Here is a 26,356-nt window from a genome sequence, read left to right as displayed (position 1 = left end):
TGTGACGTGAAAAGAACACAGTGCAGCAGCCCTGCTTCCACTTCCAACTGCTTCTCGTGGGCAAGAACATGAGGTCTTCAGAAGACCATTAGGGAGCAAAAGTATTGTAAACTGACTGAATCCTCAAGAGGTATGTGGGTATTTTAAGAGCCTAAAAGTGCAGCTATTGCCGACTGTGTAGGAAGCATGCACAGGTCCTGAGAATGAGACCAGAAGTTCTAGTTGTTGGTGTTTTATAGGTTTTTAATCCAGAATAAGTGGGTATATACAAATTTTTGTGTTCTCAGAGGGACAGGAAAACCTGATGCGGTTTTTTAGCAAAGAGGGAGAAAAGAAAAAGGAGGTGTGAATGGGTAAACTACAGCAGTAGAGAGGGCAATGTTGGCTCCCTGGGAAAGCCAAAGTGCCTCGCTGCTTAGACAGGAGGGGAACAGGGTGTTATTTTTTTGCTGCTCATCACTGTGTGACTTTGCCTCATTATTGTATTGAACTGCAAATTGACTCATCTGAGCTGTAACTCAGCACAAGAAACACAGTGGAATTCAGTCTCCTGACTGTCAGAAGATCAGTCTGGGATATTTCTAGCTGATCCAGTATTACACTACGGCAGGATTACAGCATGCCAGTAGTATCCCCATGGTGTTATTTTCATGCAGCCACTCTAGAAGTAGCTACAGACAGGAATGACTTCCCAGAGCTGAGATGCTGCAAAAGGAGCTGCCATTTCTCCATCTGTCTGCCCCTACCGTGTTACTTCAATTCCATCTCTGAAGCTCAGGCTGCTGTGAAGTAGCACCATGCCACAGTTAGGCTGCTGTAAATGTCATTGCACTGGTTCCTGGCAAGAGTCATTAAAGACAAACACGTAGAGAGATAACTACTTAACTTTTCTTTGTGCCTCAGAAAAAGTATTTATTTAAAAATTAATTCTTATTATTTAATCTTTTGAAGCCTGTTTGTTTGCTTACCTTCAAAAGGATCTTAAACCTTTTTATATAAAGAGATAAGGATGAGGAAGCAAGTTTGCAGGAAATAATAAGCTATCTGCAGACATTGTGAAATTCCTGTTGAGTGCAGGCTAGCCACCAAGTTGTTCAAAACTTGATTGCCTGAGGAGAGATATTTGCCTTTGCAAAGCTCTTTAGGATGTGAACTGAGCTGATTTAGCTTTGTGAAACCTTCCTGCTCTCAGCTCTTAATCATGTATATAAATTGGCCAAACTTATTTTCCTCATAGCTAAGCCAGATCCAAACAGGGGTTCAGAAAGGCTTCTGAAACAAAGTTAATCTGTTAATGTTGATCACTAAAACTTTGTCCAGTGCATGAATTATTTAGATTGCAGGTTCATGAATAAGGAAACAGGTTTTGTTGTGAATTTGGGCAGTACTGAGCATAGGAGGATATTATTCAGTAATGGAGAAAGACAGTCAACAGTGCAACACGTACAACATGAATTTAAGATGATAGTACTGAGTCCAGTGAAAGTATAGTAAATTAAGTTATAGGAGATCAAAACATTTTTCCCCAATATATCTGTTCTCTGCATGAAGACACAATTGAAATAAACTGTTCAGATATGGAGCTCTTAACCTCTTCTCTAACATACTGAAGTGTTCTGAAAAACACAAGTAGCTGAACAGATATGAAAGGAACCTCACATCTTGTTTTGTACACACTCAAATCTTAACCAAAAAAAGGTGCAGCTGCACTACAGGTTTGCCCATGAATTTAAATTGAAGATTTGATCCTCTAACTCTGGGTGCAGTGCTAACAATCATAGAATCACAAAATCCTAGACTGGTTTGTGTTGGAAGGAACCTTAAACCATCCCTGCCACAGAGGAATGCCATCCACTAGACCAAGTTGCCCAAGGCTCCGTCAAGTGGCCTTGAACTCTTCCAGGCATAAGGCATTCACAACTTCTCTGCTCCAGTGCCTCACCCTCTCTTAGTGAAGAATTTCTTCCTGACTTCTAACCTAAATATTTTCTCTTTTAGTTTAAAACCATTTATGCTTGTCCTATCACTATCTGCCTGTGTGAAACATGGAATAGTGGTGGAGTTTGTGCAAATGAGGTTTACCCTAGAAGATTTCTGGCTTACCTCAGAAGAGCACATAGAGGTTGTATCACTGACTTCATTCCCTGTGTCACAGACTGGGAGAGAGCTTTCATTAGGTCACAGCTGCATAGAATATTAGCATACTCTGCATGTGCATCTATCCAGGCGTATGATGCCTTGTTGTAGTTTAACCTCAGACAGCAGCCCCATGCAGCTGCTCACTTGGTCTCTTTGCACAGGGACTGGGGAGAAAATCAGAAGAGTAAAAGTGAGAAAATCCATGGGTATAGATAGAAACATTTTAACAGGCAAAGCAAAAGCTGGGCATGCAAGCAAAGCAAGACAAGGAATCCATTCACCACTCACCATGGGCAGGCAGGTGTTCAGCCATCCCCAGGAAAGCAGAGCTCCATCATGGGCAACAGTGACTGGGGAAGACAAACATCGTCACTCTGAACATCCCTCCCTTCCTTCTCCTTCCCCCAGGTCTGTATGCTGACCACAACACCATATGGTCTGGGATATTCCTGTGGTCACTTGGGGTCAGCTGTCCTGGCTGTGTCCCCTGCATGTGCATCCCCAGGCTCGTCACTGGTGGTGTGTGGTGAGAGGCAGAAAAAGCCTTGGCTCTGGGTAAGCTCTGCTCAGCAACAGCTGGAACATCCCTGTATTATCAACACTGTTTCCAGCACTAATCCAAAACTCAGCTCCATATTAGATACTATGAAGAAAATTAAATCTATCACAGCCAAAATCAGCACAGATGCTTACTTATGACATTATCTTCTAGGAAAAGTTAAGAATTTTCTTGTGGAAGCAAAGGAGGTCATCTATGAGATATTAGTTATATCTTAAGTATTTCTCACCATCAACCCATTTTAAGCTTTAGAAGCAGGATTTGCACACTAGACTGCAAAGAAACAGTTGCTTTAATGAAAATTGCTTATGAATGCTATGTAGGATGAATATCCATGCATCTAGGAAGGGGTTTCAATTTTCCGAAAGAATCATACTAATGGGTATAACACTTTATAATTAAATACTGTAAATGCTGGTAAGGTTTGGTCTAAAACTTCAATGTTTGTCAAGTATACCAAAAGAAAAGACTAAGATGCTCTGAATAACAAACTTAGCTAGAGCTGTTGTGATAACTTCCCAGTCAGTTATTCAGTAAGAATACCTTAGAGTAAATTAATGAAAAACTGATTTGGGAATAAATCTTTTGAAATCTGCTAGGCAGATGGCAGTGGAAGTTTTTACATAGTCAATCCTTCTTCCATTTTTTTGGTCAGGGCACTATGTCTGAATCCACTTCTTCCCAGAATGAGAAGCAAAACTTCCAGTTGTGTGAGAATTAAAAGGGACTGTGGTCTTTTACTGAAAACCAGCCACTTGCAGCATTCTTGGTGCAGAGTTAATTTGGTAGGCTGTATTTCAGCATGAATACCTGAATAGGCTGGTTTGCTGCAGAGGCATAGCTTAGCATCTTTACACCTGCACCTGCTAAACATTAATTTCTCATTTTTCCTCTGATTAGTATCATATACTCAGTTAGCACAGCATGAAAATTAAAAAAAAAACCAACAAAACAATAAAAAAAGACAAAATTGCTAAAAATACATTTGAAGTTACATGTTTCAGTGTAAAACTAATACTGAAACAGTTAATATAACACATCAGCCTTGACAGGTCTTTTGCAACTGTATTTCTTATACATTTTCTGGAGAAAGAATTTTGCAATTCCAATATTTTGGCACAGATAATAATGAAATTGTGACTTGATGGAAACATATGGCAGTAAGGAAAAGAATAATATATAAGTAAGGAAAAGAATAATAAATAATTAACAACTAGTCTTGAACAACATGTGCTTGAATAAATCTTACAAATATATTTGTTACTTGCAGCTGTTGTAGTTTGTTTGCATTGTACAGATGCCTGTAGCATGTCCGCCTAGAAAAAAATTAATTTGTATTTGGGCTGGAAGTCTTTATGAAAGTTATTCATGTAGGTAGGTTAGTGGTAGGTAGGTTAATAATCGACAAATATGCTCAGTTCAGGCAAGATTTTTGTTTTGTGGAATGGCACTAGACACGAGTAAGGAAACTGAGGCAAGCATCCTCTCTTGCTGTGCTATGCTGTGGCTGCCACAGGCACAAGGACTGCTCTCTACCATAGGCTGGGTCCAAGGTAGGAAGGGCAGGGGATCTGCTGCATGGGTAAGGATTTCTTTCAAGAGACATTGGAATTATTTTTAACTAAGTTTTTTACTACTGAAAATGGCCTTTTATTTCTCCAGACTTATTTATGTTTGTATGAAAATCTGTGCCATCAATTCTTGTTTACTAGAACCCTTATTTGACCAAGAAAAAAAATCCCTTTATCTTTCAAGTATTAAACAGCCTAGGGAAAATATCCAAACCAAATAGCCATTTCAGGTTGGGTTTTTTCTTTCCATGTAAATGGAAAGTCCCACATAAAAGAGCTTCTAAATTTTTCAAGGGAAAGTAATTGTCTTTATGCCTCTAACCCACTGAAATGAAACTGTGTGAGAGAGACCATGCAGAAAGTTTGTGGGTTGCAAGAGAAGGGAACAGCTAACTTAAATTGTTAATGGCAGCCAGGGTAGCTGTTCCCATTTTGCATGGCTACATATACCAGTAGAATGTCTGCACTATTTCCATTGATAACTTAATGTACCTGGGGGGAAGAAAAATACCCCCATGTACATTGGTCAAAGTGAAGTTCTTCTAGGCATTGTGTTTCTGAAAGCCTGTACATTAAAGCTGTAGTTTCCCCTTAAAAGTAGTTTAACATCAAAGAGCTTAATTTGTAGTCAAAGAGAAAACCAAGGTTTTGATCCAATGCTCATTAAAGCCAGCAGGAGTTTCAATAATGTTTTGAGTAGGAAAAGGTTCAGGTTGTGAGTCTACCTTCCCAATGACTTCTTCATTTCAAAAGTCTGTCCCTTTTTTTATTCAGCTAGGAGGCTTCTGTGAAGAGTGTATATGAATGCTGTCTTTCTTGTAAAGCCTAAAAGAACTCACCCAGTCAGGTCAAACTACAGTGAAGAGCTTTTCAAATCATGAAACTTGTGTAAAACAAAGAAAAACTAACTAATTTTAAAATGGCTTAATGCTCTGAAACATGCTAAAGTAGTGTGTGAATGATTGCTTGATATAAAGGTGTATTCTGAACGGCACTTTAATGCCATGCTATCTTTCCTTCCTCTACTGACACTGATCATAATTCAATTCCTCTAAAAGAATTTATTGTTCCATATGGCTGCTGTATTAGATAGCTTTGTACTTTTATTATTCCAACTGCAGCACCCAACTTAGTGTGAGATGCAAGAGTTTTGAGCCAAAACTGTCTTTTCCTATTTAGACATCAACAGCACAGTGTGCTGTGCTGCTCCCATTGCTCTAAGGTTAAAGCCTGTTTTGTGAAGGTGGCTTCTCCATGCTCTTTTGTAATCGTTCTTTTCTTGGTTGTTATGGAGATAAAGCTTATGCAGTCCCTTTTCCGCTTACTTTATCATGCTCCTGGTCCAATAGCACAGTAAACAACCTACTAGGCAACCTATTTATCTAAGTCAGTCCTGCAAGTTCAGACCTCTATTATTTAAGGTATGAATCTTTTTTTCAGGTATGTTTCTTTGGCATCAATTCAATTTACTCTTTTTCCAAATTGCATTAGCCTGTGTGGGATTTTAGAAAATATCAGAAAAATTGCTTTGATACATAAGAAGTTCCTCCAAAATAGCAGTGTCGGTTGTCAGCTGAGCTTGTGTTTCAGCTATAAAATACAATATGACCCAATGTGATATTTTGCACATAAAGCAGTTTATAACACATCAGTGCTGCAGATTATTTTCACGTGATTTTCTGTGAATTAAAATGTTTCAAATATTTTCTTTTTCTACTAGCTGGTTATTTACTTGAAATCCTGCTCATGAATTTAAAAAAAAAGAAATTAAAGGATGCTACCTTCCCTCTCTGTATTTCATACTGAAAAGTTAGATGTGTTTTTCTGACCAACTAATTGCTCAAATTAGCTATATTCCACTGAAGAATGAATTCCGAGTAGGTAATTATTTTTAAAGGTGGGTTGGTTTTGGTTTGGTTTTTTTTTTTTCACTTGGATTACATTAGCCTTGAGAAGTACCTATGGAAGTGCCATGAGCATCTACAGGGATTCTGAATGCACCTGTGCTTCCTAGCTTGTAGAGAAATTCCTGTGCTAGAAATTACTTGATTCTTGGGTGCTGTCTCACAGGAGGTGCACACAGTGGTTTTCTCTCCTGTGACCTGGGCTTTCTCACTGAACTTCACCTCCAAACACAGACTGCAGCATCCCACTGTGCCTCCCTTGCTGAAAGGCTCTTCCATCCTGGGAGAGGCAGCTGGACACTGCCCAGCCTACACAGGAGAGCATTGGTATGAAATGAGTTTGGGGAGAGTTTGTGATGAAACTCTAGCTATCTGCAGGGGAGAAATCAATTCACCAGCACCGCTTTGGAGGCACGTTTCTGCTGAGAACCTGGGATTTATAAATTCCCAATATTCTCAGTTGCACAGGTAAAACCTCTCCTGCACTGAAATGTCTGAACATTTAACTGCATTCATAAATTGCTGGAGAGTCTTTGTTGAAGAAAAAAGTAGTATATCTGGCAGCTTTAAAATAAGATACATAGAATATCTTTATGGCTTTTTTCTTCTCTTCAGGGACTACATAAAACATCAACCTTCCTCACTTCCTGAAATTCATTAAATATAAAAGAAATGATCCTAGGAAATGCTTTGGGAAAGATCTCTGCTTGTAAAAACGTAGCATTAGATCATCTCCTTATAACTCTTGGGGAAAAAGAACAACCATTTTAGCTCTCTCTTTTCCTCCATTCTTGTAACTTCCATTATGGATTACTCTTTTGTGAGACTTAATCCTGTTGATGAAATGACTCCTCTTACTACCGTGCTGACTTGGGTATATTGCATTATGCTGTAATTTTCATTTAATCCCTATCAAATAAAAGATGTGCTAGGACAGTTTTGTTAAACCAGCTGTCTATTATAGCTTTATTTTTCTTCCAGTCAATATCAGCAATGAAGATTTTAGAAAACTTTTCCGTGACACCTCAACAATGAACATGCAATATGTTGGTTACTGTTTATAGCATAATTGCATTTCTTTTCTCTAGAGGAATTTAATATAATTTGTAGATACTAGTCAGACTGTAAGGACAACTGTCTTTATTTTTAGCATCAGTTTTTCAATCTCCCTAATGCCAAGGGAGAGACTTGAGTCTTGGTATGAGATTGAGTTGAACAAATCAAGGCTGAATCTAGTGCATTCGTGTTTAGGTTTTTATTACAGCCTTGTAGATTAGGGTTGGGGAATGAGTTTAATATTACATTAAAATTTTATGGGTGATCATAGAAGATGTAGTGAATCCAGTCCTGCTTTGTTACTGCCACTTCATAAGGTTGTATTATGGAGGAAGAGGCAGGTGTAAATATACAGACCCATCTACCTTCTTATACACATATGTCTATACAATAGAGTGGCATATGTATATGTATCTGTATATGTACTTATACATGTACTTTTTTTTAATTCTTGAGACACAGTGGACATAGTACTAATATAATTGCCAGTCTTGGATATCTAGATATCAGTGCCTACTTATGCTCCACTTATACTACCTCAAAAACCACACTTTGGCCTTAACTGGGTGGAAATCCCTCTAAGAGAAGTGGCAGCTGGTCTTTCCATTCTGTGCAGCCCTTGATCCCTTTACAGAGAGTGGGACTGGCAGAGCTGATGCTGGAGCTGTAAGCATCAGTGTTAGTGATAATGAGCAAACTCAGTCTGTTATGTCTGTCCTTTCCTATGAGCAGGCTCTGTGCCTCCATCCTTTAGGGAGTCAGCAATTCTTAATAAATATTAGCCTGTAATAAGGCATTATCAGGCAGGGTTCATCGCTGACTGGCAGTGAACCAGAGAAATGAATGCAAGTTGAAGCTGATTGATAATGACTAATCTCAGCACCATCTGTCAGTGGTACATCTGTCCAAACCCTGTGGTTCTGCATCTTGTCTAGCACCACTTTGGATGGGGCTGAGCTGCCAACTTTGCTGCATCTTGGCTTAAGAAAAGAATCTTTTAGGAATGAGCTGCTGTACTGCTAAAAGTTTCCTGCTGTTGTGAGGCAAGTGCATACCATGTACAACCATTTCAGCAAGTTCCAGCTTTGTTCTCTATCAACAGTCATGTAGAAATATTTCACTGAAATGAATTGCTGTATAATGCATCAGGCTCCCTGACTGCACAGATTAATCTTGGTGGGAGAAACATATTTCCCATGCATTCAATGTTTTTGGAATCTCATGGAGAGAAGATGTGTGATAGCGATATATACTGTTTAGTCATCTCACTTGGAGGGGTGCATATTTATCAGGGGTGATTAAGCAATGAATAAATTAGGTTATATCAAGTGAATACTAAGAAACATTACCTCATCGTCACGTTTTGCAGCATAAAGCTGTGTCTTACAGACAATATTTAAAAACTATTTCAGAATTATAGAAAATGTCCTACTTTAATTCCTCAAGATAAAAACCCAGGTTACCTTAACACAGACTAGGAAAGAGAAAAATAACTATGCTTAAAATGCTTCTGACAGCTTTCTCATACACTAAAGTGTCACAAGCTTAAATCTGAATTGCAAAATCTACCAGAAGAAACAAATGTTGTATTACCATCTCTTGTCAGAGCTGATTTTTTAAATCCTACTGATAGACTCATCTATTCAAGTTTTTATTCTGTGGAGGAAGAGCATTTTTAGCTCTCCTGTTTGGATAACTCACCCCTCTTCTTTTCCTACCCTTTTCCATAAGCCAGCACTGTGGCTGTAGATCAGCTTATAGAGCAGTGGTGACCTGCACACATGCAGGGTGCCAGGCTGTGGAGCTCCTCTGAGGACCCCACAAGGCTGCAGGGTCATTCTCCATTTCTGCTCCTGCTTGGTGACACCTGTGGTTTGGTCACAGTGACCCACTGAACAGCTGAATGAAGTGCAAAGTCGAAAGCAAGAAGAGAGGTGCAGAGCTATAATCCACAAACATCCAAAGACACCTTTGTCACTGAGGAAGAAGCATGGAGTCAGCTGCCTGATTTTCAAGTTTGATGTGAATTTGGTACTCTTGGTACTTGGGAGAAAAAGCCTGCATGTGCACCATGAACACACCATGTGAAAGCAAAAGGGAACTCTCCTGAATGTTTCCTACCTCCAGTTACAACAAATGTCATTAACACACACCTACATTTAGCTTTAGTGTGAGATTTAATTTAGCTAGTTTAGGTTGCTCAAAGCGAAAAGTTTAATAAGACCCAGCTTTTAGAGAGGTAGCTGGTACTTTTGAATAGATTTCAGTAATTCAAGGTAGTCACTTAAAAACCAAGCCACCTGAGAACACTTGTCTTTCTCTGAATGTAAGTCTAGATTAATGAGGGAGAAAGAGCCCTCTTTTTCATAGCTTGATTCTGGTAAGTGCAAATATACTGGGACAGCACAGGCACTAGAGACCTATAAGGAAGTTTATGGGTATTGTGAGATCTTCCAATGGGTATTGTGAGATCTTCCATAATTTAACAAAGTTATCAGTGAGACTGCTGCAGAAAAGGTTATTTTTTGGAAAAAATATTTTCGCTATTTCAGCACTCTGTCGCTTTTCAGTGAACTTCTTTTTAAACAGAAAAATGTAGTGTTGTACTTGATCCTCATGCTGATAATTTAGGGCTGAAACATGAAAATAATCAGACATAATAAGGTTGACCAGGGTAAAAATATTCAAATAAATAAATATGATGTTAAATGTTAAAGTATTCTATTAACTCTAGGTTTCCACAGAACTAGCATGAAAACCCTTAAATACTTCTGAACCCTAAAGACCTTCATAGTGATCAAAAGTCAAAAGAACTTTTTATTTCTTGTAACTTTTTTCCTCATCAAGGCCTTTTGCAACAGCTTATTTTCTTGCCAAGAAAAAAAATACAACCCTGGTTTTAGTTCAGTTTAAATGTAAAACCAGCTCATTAGCATCCTTTCTCATGAACTTTAACTGTCTCCATGTGAACTAGATTTTAGACTCCAGTTTAAGTGAATGAAGGTCAAAGTGTAATTTGTTATATTTGCATATCTGAGATCCATATGAGGGTAAAAAATACAGCACAGAAACAACAGAGGGGTCTGTGGGAGGAGTTTGTGTGGCCGGGTTTTGATTGTAGGGTGGCTACAAGGGTGGCTCAGTGAGAAGCTTCTGGAAGCTTCCACCATGTCCAGAGAGTCAATGGCAGCCAGCTCCATGACAGGCTGGCCAAGGCTGACCCCATCTGTACTGTGGCAGCTCCTCTGCCATAACACCGATAAGAAGAGGGGAATTTTGGCACAATAGCAGTGCCAGGCAGAGAGAGGAGTGAGAACGTGTGAGAGGAACAGCTGTGCAGGCACCTAGGTCAGTGAAGAAGGACAAAGAGGTGCCCCATGTGCCGGAGAAGAGTTTCACTTCAGCCCCTGTTGCAGACCCTGGTGAGTCAGGCAGTCCCTCTGCAGCCCGTGGAGAGCCCCACACTGGAGCAGGTGGATGCCTGGAGGAGACTGAGCCTGTGGGAAGCCCACGCTGGAGGCTCCTGGCAGGACCTACAGAGAGAGGAGTCCACTCTGGAGCAAGTTTGCAGGCAGGACTTGTGATGCCATGCTGGACCTGTTCCTGAAGAACTACAGCTCATGGGAAAGACCTGGATTGTGGAAGTTTGTGGAGGGCTGCCTGCTGAGGGAGGGACCCCACCCCACCACCCTAGAGTGGGAGAAGAGCATGAGGAATTCTCCCCCTTAGAGGAAAAAGCAGCAGAGACTGTGTGTAATGAAGTGAGCTGTGAATCCACTGCTGGCCAAGGCTGAGTCCATCAGCACTGGTGGCAGGCTGAAGTAACATTGGGCAGGCTGGTTTTCTTTTCATTTTATTTAGCAGTGTGGGAAAAAGAAAATAGATGAACAAAAATTAAAATAAACTGCTTCTTCCAGTTAATTTTTCTCACTCTGTAGCTTGTCCCGCATGGGTCATCCTGGCAAGTAGTTTTAGTATTGGCTTAGAGGAAGTCCTTAAATTACTCCAGTACCAATGAATCTATTTCACTTGAAGACAGATGTGCTCAGCCATCCTGAAGCTTCACCTGGTAGACAAAGAATGGAGGAAGATTTGTTATGAGCTGTAGTTAAAGCAAAATTTTGTGATTCAGCTTGTTTCAGCTGAAAAAAATTATAATGAATGGAAACAGATCTTCCTGCTTTGGGTGTGATTGCAAAGATGCCCACTTCTTTTCTGGGCTTCAGTGTAAGTACATCACAGTTACACTGGGATTTCCAAGCTGCAGGAGCATATATATATATAATCCATATTGCATTTATGCACAATTTTGGAAGTCCTAATGAGTCCCCAGGGAGCATCTGCTACTGACTATGACCCTGCTGTGTTAAGTGCTCAGATTCAAATAGATTCTCAGCTCCAAAAATAGGCGTTTCTTCCAGTGTCAGAGTAGAGGTGATGAACAGATAAAGGGGAAGAGATCTAATCGTGTAGTTTACATGCTTTGGTGCTTTGCTTACTTGAATTTGTGCCACAGAACAGAAAAAAAAGCAGCTAAAGAGAAAGGCAGATTTAATTGAAATATTCTGGATCCTTACCCACGTGTAGAAGGCTGGGGCATTTAACTATGAGATTCAGAAAAATCAGGAGTGGAGGATGGTCATCTTAAGGAATGCTTGGTGGCATTTTTATGGCACTATCTGAGGAAGATTCTGATTGATTATTCCCTCAAGACATACATACTCACCCTTCAGGAGCGTTTCCAGTCAAAGTGCTGGAAAAAAGATTACAAGTAAAAGACTTGAGCAGTGCAGAACCCAAATGCATTTGCTGAAAATTCTATCTTCTGATTCTATGTTCACCACTTCAAATACATATAATGGCTTTCTTTCTCCACCATGAGTGAGTTTTGACCTACCATAAGTTGTTTTAGGGACCAGACAGGGTGCAGAATGAACTACCTAGACCTCCATAGATTACAGACTGCATTTCACTATTCTCTGTTTTTAAGCTGGAATTCTGCCTCTCCAGATGAGAATGCAGGCAGGTGTACCTGGGGTGATTTTATGCTTGTGTGGATATTAGTATTTTATTTAACCTGGGTTTATTGGAAGAAGATAATATTTTGTAGCCCTACTAACCCATGCATAGGCAAATGATACAGGTTCTCAAGTGAAACCCTATAGGTAGAAGGAAGAGATCTTTTATTTATGAATCCAACATTAGTCCTACTTCTGTGTTAAGTGAAGGGTCATTAGTGATTAACTTGTCAGTCAGAATGTGGGGAACTAAAAAAGTTTGATCATGTGGGTCAGGAGGACATTGAAAGGACTGACTGAGATGCTGCCTTTCTTTCTCAGCTCTGGAGCCCAGGCAATAGGTTATCATCTTTATCCAGCAGACACCAAGAAACCACCTCTTAAAGAAACTTTTGGAGGATTGAATTTCCATGGGCACTAAATTATTTTAGTCTTAATGCAATATAAATGCTATGTAAATGAATATTGCAGCTGAAATCCTATTAATAGAGGTAGGAGAAGAAAAGAGCCATATCTGTGTAGGAAGAACCACAGTATCTATAGTAGCTAACTACATCTTATTTTTAGTTGTGCAAAGCATAACAGATAATATTTAATATTATTATTTATTATTATTTTATATTATTTAATATTTAATCTTTAATATTTCCCGTATGTATTTAATGTTTCCTTTTCTAAGAGCTCTTCCTCTGAATACTGGATGGCAATGGTTAACATGTGCTCAATTAATGTTTTAGCTTAGAGTCTCTGAATCCCAACACCATGTAACACTTCTTGAGCAGATAGGGAGCTCTAGCTCCAGCAGAGTGTTAAACTGAGGGACAGGGAATGGACAGCTTCAAAGGAGTTTGCTCAGCAGCCCCCTTCTACAACACATGTGCCTGAGGAGACAGTCAGATCAGACTGGGCAGCCCACTCAGTGGCTGACACAGGATGCCTACTGTCTGACTGCTGTCAGGGTCCTGTGATGGGAGAGGACAGATGTTATCCTTTCACTGTGTTTGCACTGTCAGGAAGCATCCATCATACCAAGGTGAGTGTCACTCAAAATGCATTGCACACTTCCCACCTTTAATATTCTGCAGGTGCAGTCTACAATTAGCCATGAGACTGATTTTTCAGACAACAGTAGGAAGGAGAAGAGAGAACCCCAGATTTTTCTGGCTTCAAACCAAATTGTTTTTATCCCTGTAGGGAATGAACATTAAAACTAATCCCAAATACTCCTGAATTTAGGGATGTGGGTGTTGAATTTTGAAATGAAATTCTAGTTTTCTTCACTTTAGGGCATTTAGATTCAGCATATTAGAGCAAAAGAGGATGAACTGTCAGTTCTCATCCTTTGAATATTGCACCAGACTGGTAGGACACATTAGTGATACTCACTGAGAATATGCACTTTCCCTTCTTTCAACTGACAAGGTACAGAGAACTGCAACATTTTTAGGAAGAAGACCTCGTATTTGACCAAACTAAATGTGTTAAGAAATATTAGGTCTGATTCTGTTTAGTTTTGGTTTTTTTTCCCCTTCATTTCCAGATCACACAGGATCAGGGAAAAATGGAAGAGAAGCTCTGGTCTGCTTAGCCTGAACCCTCTCTTCACCTGAATGATAGTACAGGCTGCTGTGCCAGCTCCTGACACTCTTAAATGAGCATAACATGTGCTTCCATCTATATATGCAACAAACTAATTCCCAGAATTAGGCCAGAACCAGGGAACAGCCCTGCCTTGAAGCTATCTTGGAGCAAGAGTTGCTGCAGGCACCAATTCATAGTAGGGCTAAGATGTGTGTGTGTGTTACCTTCACTGGTGTTGGCTACTGCAGTCAATTCCCTCACTGCAGATGCAAGATGAATGAGCTCAAAATTTCTTGCTTCATACGGCTTCTGAAACCTGTGCTAGTCAGAATAGAAGAAATCAAATTCTAATGAAAATTATGTGGCACCCAAGGTGAGTGAACATATGTTCCATGGAACAAATTGCGATGATAATACAGGGAACAGCAAATTATAAACGGTTTCCTCTCATGGCTATCAAGTAAAACTACCGAATCAGGAGATAATTTCAACAGGAGTTCAGCACAATTGTACCACATTAAAATAAAAGTGGCTTGCTCTGAAAATATGCAAAATATACGCAGGTGACAGTAGAACTTCCATAAAATTATGAGGGTAGTCTTCACCTCTGGTCAACCTTATGTTCTAAAAAGGATACCCAATAAAGTTACATCAAGGTTTTAAACCAAACAGTGAAAAGTTACAAAATGCCAGAATTAAGCTTTCTGTGTATCTCTCTGCATTTCACTCTGTACAGCCCTGGGCTGTCCCCTTGTTGTGTATGAATTTTGGCAGTTTGACTGGGGATCAAAGATTTTTTTGCAAGACTGTCTCATTCAGTGTCCTGCACTCAGTGATTGAGTGGCTCCTCAATATTTTTGTTTTATCCTCATATTTCAGTGCATGCCCCGTGGACACATTTATTTTATCCTACTCAAATCTTTCCATGTGACAGAATTATAGACGTCCTTGGGGAATTTTTCTGTGGTGTTACTCATTGCAATTTTTATTTGTGCAGTATGTTGTGGTGAGGAGTGATATTGGCTGAATTTTTATAATTAAGAAAGATAGAAAGATTAGGCTTGAAGTAAGCCTTTAATTTAGGCAGCTAATTTGAAGCACCAAAGACTATATATTTCGTTGAATATTTAGTGCAGAATTTTTGGTAGACTGTCTTAATCACAAAACCTCTCTATCTGTAATAGAAGCCCTGTCTTCCTCAGCAAGAACCCTTCAACCTCTGTTACAGATTCATTGAGGAACCTTGCATCAGAAACTTGAGCCATCCCAGAAAGTGGTCCAACTTATTCTGTGTGTCTGCATCCACTGTTTGAACAAATGGAGAAACTGAAGAATGATGGTAGGTTGACATCTTTCACATGATCAGGCAATACTGGAAGTAAAACATAAACATTACACAAATCAGCAAATCAGCATTAAATCTAACCTTTGAATGGTATTGGAAGTTGATCTTAAATCTAGCTGATTTTCAGTATCCTTCACTGAAGACAGAGCAGTATGGGGTGCAGCATCATAAGCAAAGTGATGCAGAGATGATGGTTGCAACAGAGCCTCTCGAGCCTCCCTGTTGGGATCAGGTGAGGGAAGCAGGTGCCATCAGGTGCTCAGCATAAAGCCTTGATACAATCAGGACGAAAACTTGTGAAAAGTTATTGTAACTCGCTCATACTCCTACATCTTCCTACATCCTCTTGTTATTTTTTGGAATAACTGTAGATGCCTCATGGCAGCTGTCACATTAGCCCTTCACCAGACAAGGAGATGGGAAACTGTTATGGCTTTAACTGGTTGAAAGGTTATATTTCTCCTAGCAACTTTTAACCTCAAAACAGAGAGCTTCTTTAGATCATGTCAATATACGTTCCTTAAAAATAAAGATAATGCAAGTTTCTGCCAAGTCAACACTTTCATTTAATCTGAGGTTTTTGTGCCTTTACCCCCTCCAAACACTGGGCTCCTCATCATAATACTTAAAGCCTTGGACCCTTCCCACAGATTTTTTCAATGCAGGCGCTCACTGCCCAAACCTGCTCTCCCCTGCGGACTCAGTGTCTCTTTTTCCTTCCCAAGCACTGCCCCACAGCACTGCTCTTGCACACTCAGAGCCGGGCTTCTTGATCAATCCTTCCTGCTTGAGCTTCGTCTCCTCACATGAGCAATGCAAAGCAGCAGGCGAGTGTAACTCAGCATCTCTGCTCTGTCAGTGGAGGTGTTTCATGGTCAGCAGGGAGCAGAAGACACTTAATGTCTGTCACTTCATTACCTGGTCTTAAATAATAGAATAATCTGCTAAAAATCATGTTTATCTACCAATGTGCTGGCTAAGTTCATAGTTCCTTCTACTTATTTCTATATCTCTAATGTCCAGCTCATCTAATGCTACTTGTCTGTTAAAGACAGGAACAATTGACAAGCTCTTGAAAAATACCCTTGTTCCCACCAGGCAATTCACAATCCTCTGCCAACACAGCTAATAAAATTGAGGCTGTGGATAAACATATATATCAAAATTCAAGGAGCCAACTGGCTACCTGGACCTCTCTAAATAAAGGCCAGTGTATTTATATGACAACCTCATGAAATTTCTAATTTCTAATTTTTTCCACTGCAAGAGGACTGTTCTGTTTCTCATGAGTCAGATCAAATTGGCAAACAGAATTATCAAGGTGAGCTAAGACACTGCCAAATGTTCAGCCAAATGGGAGCATAATTTATAAATAAAAAATGTGGAGCTTGCCTGCAAGCATTACATTCTTTGAATGTCCATATATCTTTTAGGGAATGGTCTCTGCCTTTCAAAGAAACAAACAAAAACCAACCAAATCAACACGGAAAATATTCAGAGGAGTGAAAATATTAAGTAAAATAACTAGTTGGGTACAATAGTTTACAATCCAGTAACTGTTATGATTTTGAAATGTTTAATTCACAATTCTTTCTCTAGTAAAAAAAAGTTGATAATATTTAAAGTAAAAAGGCTTCATCATAACAATATAACAGTTTTGGAGCATCAGAACATTGATCCATTTTGTGCTGTGTCCATATCTCAGCCCAGACGTGATTCTGCAGAGGAATGTGTTCAAATCACTGTAAGCAACAATTGCATAATCATCAGGGATCTTGTTTCCCCAAATCTCCTTACAGTTATTAGATGATTTGTAGAAGTTCTCCTTCTGTGACTCCTTATCTTTCTTAATATCCTGATAAACTCCCAGATGCAATGAAAACTAGTGGAAATGTAAATGTCATACATTAAAAATAAACATGATCAAGAGCTTAAATTTTCCTTTTCCTTTCCTTATTTCCTTTCATCCTTGGCTTTTGATTTTCATTGGCTAGTTAAGCTATGTTAACTCCTTGTGGTTCATCCCATTCATAAAGCCAAAGAAAATAGTTTCCAAGTAAAACCATTCTGAAAATGTTAGGAAAATGTTAGAAATGTTCCTTATCATGTGTTCTGATTTTTTACATGGTGCAAATCAGATAATCTGAACCAATAGTCCCTATGAAGGAGTTGTTTTGGAATAGGATTGTCATTACTAAGAGATATGAGTTTAATTTAGAGACTAAAGGTTATTATGCTCTCCCCATAATCAGGTTAATTACTGCCACTATTAGATATTGGCATGTTATTTCTGAATACTTTTAGTTTAATTTTTCAGCCATTCAATATTGGCTTGGCCCTTTTTTCCCAGGTTAAATATTTCACAAATATTTTGAGGAAGTGAATTTTCTTTTTATTATTTAACGAAAAACAGTTTTGGATGCCTTCTATAATTCTTTCTTATTCTGACAGCTGCTCTAAAGCTGAATAATAAAAAAGATCATTCTACTGCTGGCACAGCAGACATTAAGCAAAATCCTTTAAGGAAGAAATCCAGGATTTTAAGACAGCCAATAATACACTGCAACTATCTGCCTTTAACACTGCTCCAGGATGTGTACACAAGAATCTGTTCCTCACTGGACACCAGGATGAAAAATCTGAGAATGAAAAGAAATGCAAATGCAATTGACAACATCCAGGAGGACAAAACAGCCTGGAGAGGCTAAGCATGAGATCTGCCATATATCTTCAGTAATACTGCAGAGCATTCCCCAAAGGGACAGATGGTAGGAAATTCTGCAGTCATATCTGGTTAACCTGAATCCATTTATAAAATCAGTATAACATATCCTTTTAAGCTAGTTGTCACCTTTTCAGTGTTTATCATATTCAAGAGAGCATGCTCAGATAAATTTAGGAATAAGACCTGTGCTAAATTTATTTGATTCTTTTCCAGGAAAAGGATATATGTCAAATGTCCATTTAGGCCCACTCCACAGCCATCATGATTTCTTTTTTTCATTACTGGAAGATAGATGTAAATGAGAAAAGAGAATTTTTTTAATACATATTTAAAATTGTTCTAGATAAAATTTATTTTCAAAGGTGTTTTCTTCATTAGGCAACTTAGTTTCAATTTCGTATAATTTAAGAGCATAAACCCCAAATATGTTTAAAGGCAGAATATTTAATTGCATAACTGAAATGTCTGGATGAATGACAGGTCCTTCTGGCTTATGAACTTTTAGGAAGGATCCTTTTGGCCAGGTGGCTGGCCCTCCTCTGATATCCTTTTTTTTTTTTTTTTGTGGTGGGAGTTGTGTCTTACTGTCCTAGAAACTCAATATCAGGAATTAGGATGTCACATTTCATGTAATTTCACCCTTTTTTGTAGATGGTGACATTTTTGCTTGATGCAGCAGGAGAATGGCTTTCCAGACAATGTTTCAAGTTAGTTGAGTGTCACAGATCTGCACCATAGGAGTACCTGAAGCTGAGGATCTACACTCCTCACAATAATTCTTAAATCAGCCTGAGGTTTTTGCGGATGAAGACTCACTTGTGTGGTTCAGAAAAGACAGCTTTTACCTGGTTTTGATACCTGAATTGCTATGGTTGGAGAGTTTTCTTGTGCCTGGTGAATCATAGTTGTATATGCAGAAAACTGAATCAGCGCTGTGACCTTACTCACTAGTCAGAGGTACTGCATGGATATAATGATTTATCTCATGTTTGCAGTGCAGACTATTAAAAAAGCAAAATCCAATTGAAATATGATTCACATAACAGAATTTGATTAAAAGAGCTCTGATCCCTAGAGCTCTGTGTTTTCCTCAGAGGAGGGTGATCCAGCTGATTACATCAGTTATTTTAGACCTAGACTTGCAAAAGGCTTCCAATGAGTCATAGCACTATGAGTGGCAATACCTCAGGATTTCCAAAATGCATCATGTAGTAGTGATCTGGGCACTCCTGGGTGAGGCAACCAGGGGTTTGTTCTTGCCCCAACAGTATTTATTTGTGTTGAGAAATCTTAATATGATCATATTCTGAGAGAGCCCTGGAAGCAGAAAACAACCTGATCTCTCTCTGACATCACCTGAAAGTCTTGACCTTTATACTGGTCACACCTGTGTGATGTGAAGGAAGCAGCTTCAACAGGAGGGGCAAAACAGCTGTGCCTACAGTGACAGGCTGGACACCAGAGAAGTTTTGTGGGAAAGTGGAAATTAGGTCCCTCATCCCCATGGTTGATGGATGGGTGCTGTGACTGAGTCCACTGCTTTGCCCTCCCCACCTGAACTGGCTCTCCAAGTGTTGTCAGCTTCCCCATGTGCTTGGAACCATGTCTGGGCAGGATGAAGGAAAGGCCAAAAGCTCTGCCAGCTCTGAGGGAGTTTGTGTCACCATCTTGGTATGAATTGAGGAACTGAATTTAAAAATCAGGTGTCTGCATATTTCAGGCATTGACAGAGTCAGACAGCAGCTGAGCAGAGGTTTAAAGGGATCTATATTTGGACTGCAGTCCAGAGAGGCAGTTTGGTAGGATATCAGCATGACAAATGTGACAGGCTTGTAAAAATATTCACCTTCACTTCAGAAAGATAGTTAACAGGATTTGTAATTAAGGGGACTGCAGATGTGAGATCCCTTCCATGCCTCTGGTCATCTCATTCGCATACTGGTCCCAGAGGAGAATCCAGGTGCTCTGTTCTTCACCAATGTTTTTTTTCAGATGCCATCCTTTCCTTGACAATGCCAGGAAAGCTCTTCCCCCTTCCTATTTCCCTCCCTGAGCCAACAGGCACTTTAAATATACAAGTACAGCTGAAACTTTCATTTAGATTCCTGACGACTGGCACCACAGTTATTATATCCCCAGACTGACAGTTCCTGCTGATTGGTGCCACTCAATTCAGAAAGCAATATCACTTTGATATATCAACCTGGCAACTGCCTGCAGGAAGCTATTCTAGTCCTTCTCTCTGAATTTCACTCTAAGACATACACTCCTTTCAACAGGATTTTTAAGAGGAAAAAAAGGCAGAACATTTAAGAGATGGGACGGGAATCTCAGTATGCCCCCCATAGCCTTAAACAAGAGCACCCTTTTTTCTTATTGAGGAGGTAGTAACACTACAGGAGACAAAGACTTTAGGAAGACCCTTTACTCCAGCATTTTATACACTTGAAAAATCCAGGCCTTATTCATAGAAAAAGGAAAAGCTTTTAAAAAATTTAGCACTGACCTATATGTCCCTTATGAAGAATATGACATGTTGGTGTTTTAAGAATATATTGTTTGATGTTTCAGTTCAGACTTTGTTGTGGAGCTCAAAGGTCAAGTAGTCAAGATGTTAACAGAGCAAACACAGTTGGTAGAGCTGTGCTCAGTAGCACTTCAGCTGGGCAGATTAGGAGAGAGTTCCCTGGGATACTGACAGTACTCAGCTGCAGCCAAGTTAGAGGACAGTCCACTTGCCCAGTGTAGGAATTGGTGAAAAGTAAAGAAAAAAGGACAATGTGTAAGAGTTTATCTCAAAGGGGGAAAGTAACACAACAGGAATACAAAATAGCAGGCAAATGAATTTTATTTAAACTGTGAAGAAGCAAGGAAGGAAATCTGAAATTGCAGAACCAGAAGAGATTTAGATCAAAGTCACTCTATATTCCCATATATATTACCACTGATGACCTGGTACAAGACTAATTGTGCTTTCTTGCTCCTGCTTTCTATTTTCTTCTGAAAAATGGCATCAAACAACCTTAGTAGTGACCAGATCTTCCTGGAGTTATTTTTAACATGGTGGTCTCAGGACAGAAATTTGACCTTTGTTCCATGGTATAAGAAATAGCTAAACCTGAGTTTCATACATGGGCAGATGGAGCTGGCCTGGCTGAGTACTCTGACATGCACACAAAGACAGTCTTGAGGATCCATCCCTTAGGTCTTCTGCAGTTCCTCCTCAATTTTCTTTTAATGCTTAAAAGTTTCTCCTCAGTTCCTGGGGAAGAATTTCCTGGCTAGTACTTATTTTTAATAGTATTTTCCCTGTTCCTAAGTAACTCCTTTTCATAGATGTAGTTTATTCTCACAATAGCGATGTGAGCCAGAGCCTGTGGTACAACCTGAAAGCTCTGGGACCAGGCTTAGGCCTATGCTGTGAAGTGTTTTGCTAGAATTGCTGATAGCAAGAGCCCAAGGAATTTCCAGAAATGCAGGTGTCTGTTTATGATTTCTTTATCTTCTCTGAATGTGATTTCATTCCCTTTAGCTATTGTGTGTATCACTCTTCCATTTAGAGTTATTTTCTTAAGTGTATCTGGAGGGCAGTGGAAAGCTCTTAGTGCAGCAGTATTGCATGCTTCAGTAATGCTGTATGAGATTATTCATTCAATGGTTTATGTAAGAAAGAAGCAGATGTTCTTGACATATCAGAAACGTTAGAATACTTTATCTTGGTGAACTGCTTCTATCGGTTCCTGCAGATATTTTTCACCTATGCACATCTCCAAAGAAAGAAAGAAAGTATTTAGAAGTGGTAGAGAGCTTCTGAGCTCTCAAAGGTGCTGCTGCTGCAGATGGAGGTCACAGCACCTCTGTGCACTTTGTTTTTAATACAATTGTGGATGGAACAGGTGGCAAAACCTACTATATTGAATCCTATTAATTCCTAGGCATTCCTCGTTAGAAATATCCATTTTTTAAAGATGGCTGTACAGGTACTAGTTACAGTGATTTAAAGGCCAGTTATTCAGCAGCTTTCTCCAAACATTTGAACTGATTTCCTTGTAATAACAATGCCACAATTTCTTTATCTGCTGCTATCACCTTTTACTAGGATGTAACATTTCACATTTTTCCTGTGTGCTTTGAGCTAGAAGAGCGATTAGGTCTCCTGCTTCAGCATACCTATGAAAGGAGATGCCTTGATGTAAAAGAGGCTTTTAAAATCTTTCTTCCAAAACTACTTTTACCTGCATGAAACTATTTCTGAATTACTTAATTGCCAAGAAGTTAGAATATGAGGTAACTGACAGCCCTCTGCATCTGCAGACTCATATTTATACGCCTGAAAGAACGAAAAAAACAACTCTATTGCCATGGACTGTCAAGGCAGCTGCACATAATATTAAATAATATTAATATAATATTGAATCTTTTATGTTTGTGCTGGAGCTGGAAGAACATGCAGAATGTTTCTCTCCAATTAGCAGGTAAGTTGATTAGTGGACTACCATGCAAGTGGGGCCCTGGTGAATCAGTGGGTTGTGGTCAGGCTGCTGGGGACATCGTGCAGCCCCCGGTTTGCTTGGCTGTGCACAGACACTGAGAGGAGAAGCACTGGTTCCTTGCCTTCTACAAAACCCCCTGTGCTGGTTTTGATTAATTGATCTTTGATGAGGAGACACCCCTTTTGATGGAGTCACAGCCCCTAACCACACAACTGCACAGGGAAATGTATCTCAACCCCCTCCTTATGAAACAGTGAAAGAAATATTGCAATGAATCTACTGCCTCCTTCCTAAGCATTCAGTCAAGTAAAATTTGCATTTAAAATAATATTCAGAAGAGCAGAAAACTCCCTCCTACCATAGGACAATATTTTGGATGGCATCAAGAATAATTTAAAGAGTCTATTGTGTGAGGAAGAGAAATTTTGGGACTATTCTTATAATTGGATTATTTTTCTTACTTGAAAAACAAAAAGTGTTCCCAACGAAAACAAAAGGATGACAAGGGAAAAAGTTTCTGGAAAATGTATCTATTTCTGGTGCTGACTCCCTTTTACACTCTCTTTGTTGCAGAAATACAGCACCTGGTCAGATGGGCTGCTCATAGAGCTTCCAAGTCCTTCTTGTCTGGCCTTTGAAGGCATTTATCTCAACATGACAGTCATGAGTCACAGCAAAGTGGTGAGACTTGCAAACTACAGGCTTGTTTTTGGCCTAAAATGAAGAGGAAAATTCTTTGTTTTAATAGAAAAAAGCTGCGGATGGAAACGATCCATTGGGTCTGACAGGATCCATGTATTTCTCTCTTAAGTATTCATGGAGATTTCACAGAAGCAGACCAAGGTGATGAGGCTGCCAATCCCTTTCCCTCCAGCTAGTTATTACTGAAATGTCTCCCAGACATGAGTAAGCTTCATGGAGTTCACAGTGATACTGGAGATGATGAAAAATCCATGAAGGTTTAACTAGAGTCCAGTATCCCATGCACTCCTGCATTCTCCATTAATAATGACCTTTCCACTTTAAATTGTTGACATTTTATTTGATATCATAACCAATAAAAATATTTATCAATAAAGAGTATCCTTTTCTGCATTTCCCCCCTCAGCACATTCAATGAAAAAGTAGCAATATGTTGAGCCTAACAGGGAGTTTTCTTTGAGAGGAAAAGGCTATGACATCCCAAAGAATTCTCAGAAAATGTGAAACACTTCACAATATGAATGAACAATCTGATTTATAAGATGTGCAATATGAGCCATATCTGGATGTAAGATGTCATTGCAGATGTCAGTGGAAAGAGGAGAACAATGAACAGAAGAGAATGTGGAGAGGGAAAGCTGCAGAACTAAATCCAAGCCTTTTATAAGTGCACATTAAAGTACTGATTTCACAAAAATGATAGAATTCTGCTGAGAAAGACAAAATGGATATGAAATTTTGACAAACTGGTTTTGTGCAGCCTGGGATGCAGCCACTTGCGAAATGTCTTCAAGGCTGACTCAGAGGAGCTGGTACCACAAGACCTGCTGAATAAACACTCTGCCTGTGTTTCTCCCACAGCCACAAGGAGAGGTGACAGGGTTACTAAGAATGCATCAGGCCATTGAACTCTCGGTAAGGGCTCTCAGGACAGCATAGCCAATTCATAATTTCTCAGCATTTTCTGAGTAACAGTTTTATAGCTAGGATAGCTTCGCAGATTCCACTCACAGCTTCTTGAAAACTTCATTGTTAATGAGAAATGTTATTTTGTTTTTTTTTTTCATTTGTAAAAAGGCTGCACTGTTGGCAAGATTTCCTCAGTTTGCTGTTGTTTTCCTAGAGCTACTGTGTACATTTTCAAATGAAGTATTTCTTCATAATAAGATATGTCAAACTTCATTTTGCAGTGAATCAGAGATTGTGCCTGGGGAGAACTTTAAAAAATGAAGCGTGCCTAGAATTAAAACCTGGGGTTAGGCAGTTTGTCCTAAATCTCAGATTAAATGGCAAAGATTCCCAGCAGATAATAAAGGATGTGTTCTGTAGAAAAGAGTCTGGGATAATGAATAACATTTGGTTACTTATTTTCATTTCTACATTTCAGTGTTCCGACTTGACAAAGTTATGTTGACACGCTGCACACATGTTTATGTTTACTTGAGAATATGTGTTTCTGGAATCTATCAGAGGCACGACCTGAGCCCAAGATCCAGTCTTATTTCTTACAGCTAAGAGCTCAGGGCCTGATTTATATGCCCTTGAAAACTTCACAAAAAATCCCCCAGATTCTAGAGGCAATGGTGTTAGTGCTTCAGAAGGCGGCAGTCTGCTTCTGAGTTGTAAGAGAAAGCATGCATCAAAGCTGAGGGAACCAGGGAGGTGGTGAACAGTACATAAATCTAAATATTGCAAAGTGATAGACACTCAATAACTGCTCCACTAAAATACTTAAAATGAGTGAAATGCTTACAACCAGCTCCTTCCCGAAAATGGACCCATGAAAACAAACTTGTGTAGATTGAGCCAAAGGCCTTGGTACACTGGAAACCAGGGTTTATGCCTCCTTCTGTGTCACAGGATACATAATTGAGTTGTTTTCATTAATTCTAGCAAAAGTCTGCATAAATGCATTTTTTTGGAGTCAGCTTATCTGTTTATCTCTTTTCATCAGCATATTGGAAAGAAAAGGAAGGAAAACAAGTAACACATCCAGGATGTTATGAACCATTAGCCTATATTTGAAAATTTAAAAGACCCAACAAACAAAAAAAATCCAGTTTATGCAGTGGCTTATTTTTTGAGTACTCAGATTAAAAATTAAAATCTAGGGAAAATTACCCCCATTTGCTTTATGAAGATTGTCCCCATCAGATGTTTCAAACCCACTTTGAACAATTTAAATGCCCTAGATTTTGTCACTGTGTTTATTGCTGTGTGTACATAAATATATAGACAAATATTTATATGTGCTGGTTTCATGTTAGTGAAAGAACTTTTGTCAGACACTCTATGGATGATTCTGAATGCATCTTCAACACCAATTCCTCTACTGAAATTATGAAAATATAATCACATTAAGAGAAACAAATCTACAAGTTTACGATCTACATATTTACTATAGATGTAAAAAAAGTGATGTCAGGAAAAGGAAGTCTCATCACTGAAATTTCAGTCTGTTAGAGGTGAAATCTAGATGTCTATAATGATCTGCTGTTTTACAGACATGAATAAGAAGGAATCTTCCACCCACTGCATTTTATCACTCAAAACATGGTTAGAACATATTTTCTATTATCATGATTGGCCAGTTACAGTTTCAAAATGTATTCCCCTCCCTTCTTTTCCTATCCAATAATACTAAAATTGCACTGCATTGAAACATTGAATCTTTGCTTTTACATCTGTCTTCTGCACTAGAATCCATCAGTCTTAGGGTACTTGAAAAACAGCAGACAGGAAAAACCAGTAAGTTACACCCAGGAAAGAGTGAGTTCCCTATCACCATTCTTTTTGCATCAAGATACTTCTTTTTTCATTTTTATAGAAAATATGTCTTTGTAGCTAACATTTCCCTCACCTCAACTTTTCTTCTGTGTTTCATCTCACTCCAGTGAGCATTCATCGTATTTCTGTGCAAAGCATCAGATCCTTTAAAATAAAACAGATTTTGCAATTCTTCTGACTATTTTGATGCTGTTACATGGTTTTATAAAACATTTTTTTAATATTAAAAATATTAGGAGGATGCAAGGGGGGAAGCCTGTTTATACAGAGAAAAAAATCCATAATGAAATGTTTTCTTTGAAAAATACTACTGCATTAAAGTGTCATTGCAGAAATAGAACAGTTTCATATAAACATTAACCTTGTAGTGCAGTAAAAATTATCAAACGCCATAGCAAAATGTGTCTGACCAAATATGTGAAATATTTCCAATAAAAAGGAGGTCTGTAATCTGTTTGTTTTTCTAAAGTTAGAGC

The 26,356-nt window shown here is 39.0% G+C and overlaps 1 long non-coding RNA gene across 1 annotated transcript; it reads left to right on the top strand.

Annotated features, from left to right (window-relative positions):
* Window positions 1-5,629: 5,629 nt before the first annotated feature.
* LOC148223670 (uncharacterized) lies at window positions 5,630-26,354 on the top strand. Its single transcript, XR_015804186.1, has 3 exons — window positions 5,630-5,690; window positions 15,057-15,167; window positions 22,965-26,354. It is a non-coding gene; the product is annotated as an uncharacterized LOC148223670 (long non-coding RNA).
* Window positions 26,355-26,356: the final 2 nt, after the last annotated feature.

Source organism: Sturnus vulgaris, chromosome 5 (assembly GCF_052056855.1).
Source record: "Sturnus vulgaris isolate bStuVul1 chromosome 5, bStuVul1.hap1, whole genome shotgun sequence".
In the NCBI taxonomy this organism is placed as follows: Eukaryota; Metazoa; Chordata; class Aves; order Passeriformes; family Sturnidae; genus Sturnus; species Sturnus vulgaris.
Note: the sequence above shows the minus strand (reverse complement) of the source record. Positions and strands in the feature narration are given on the sequence as shown.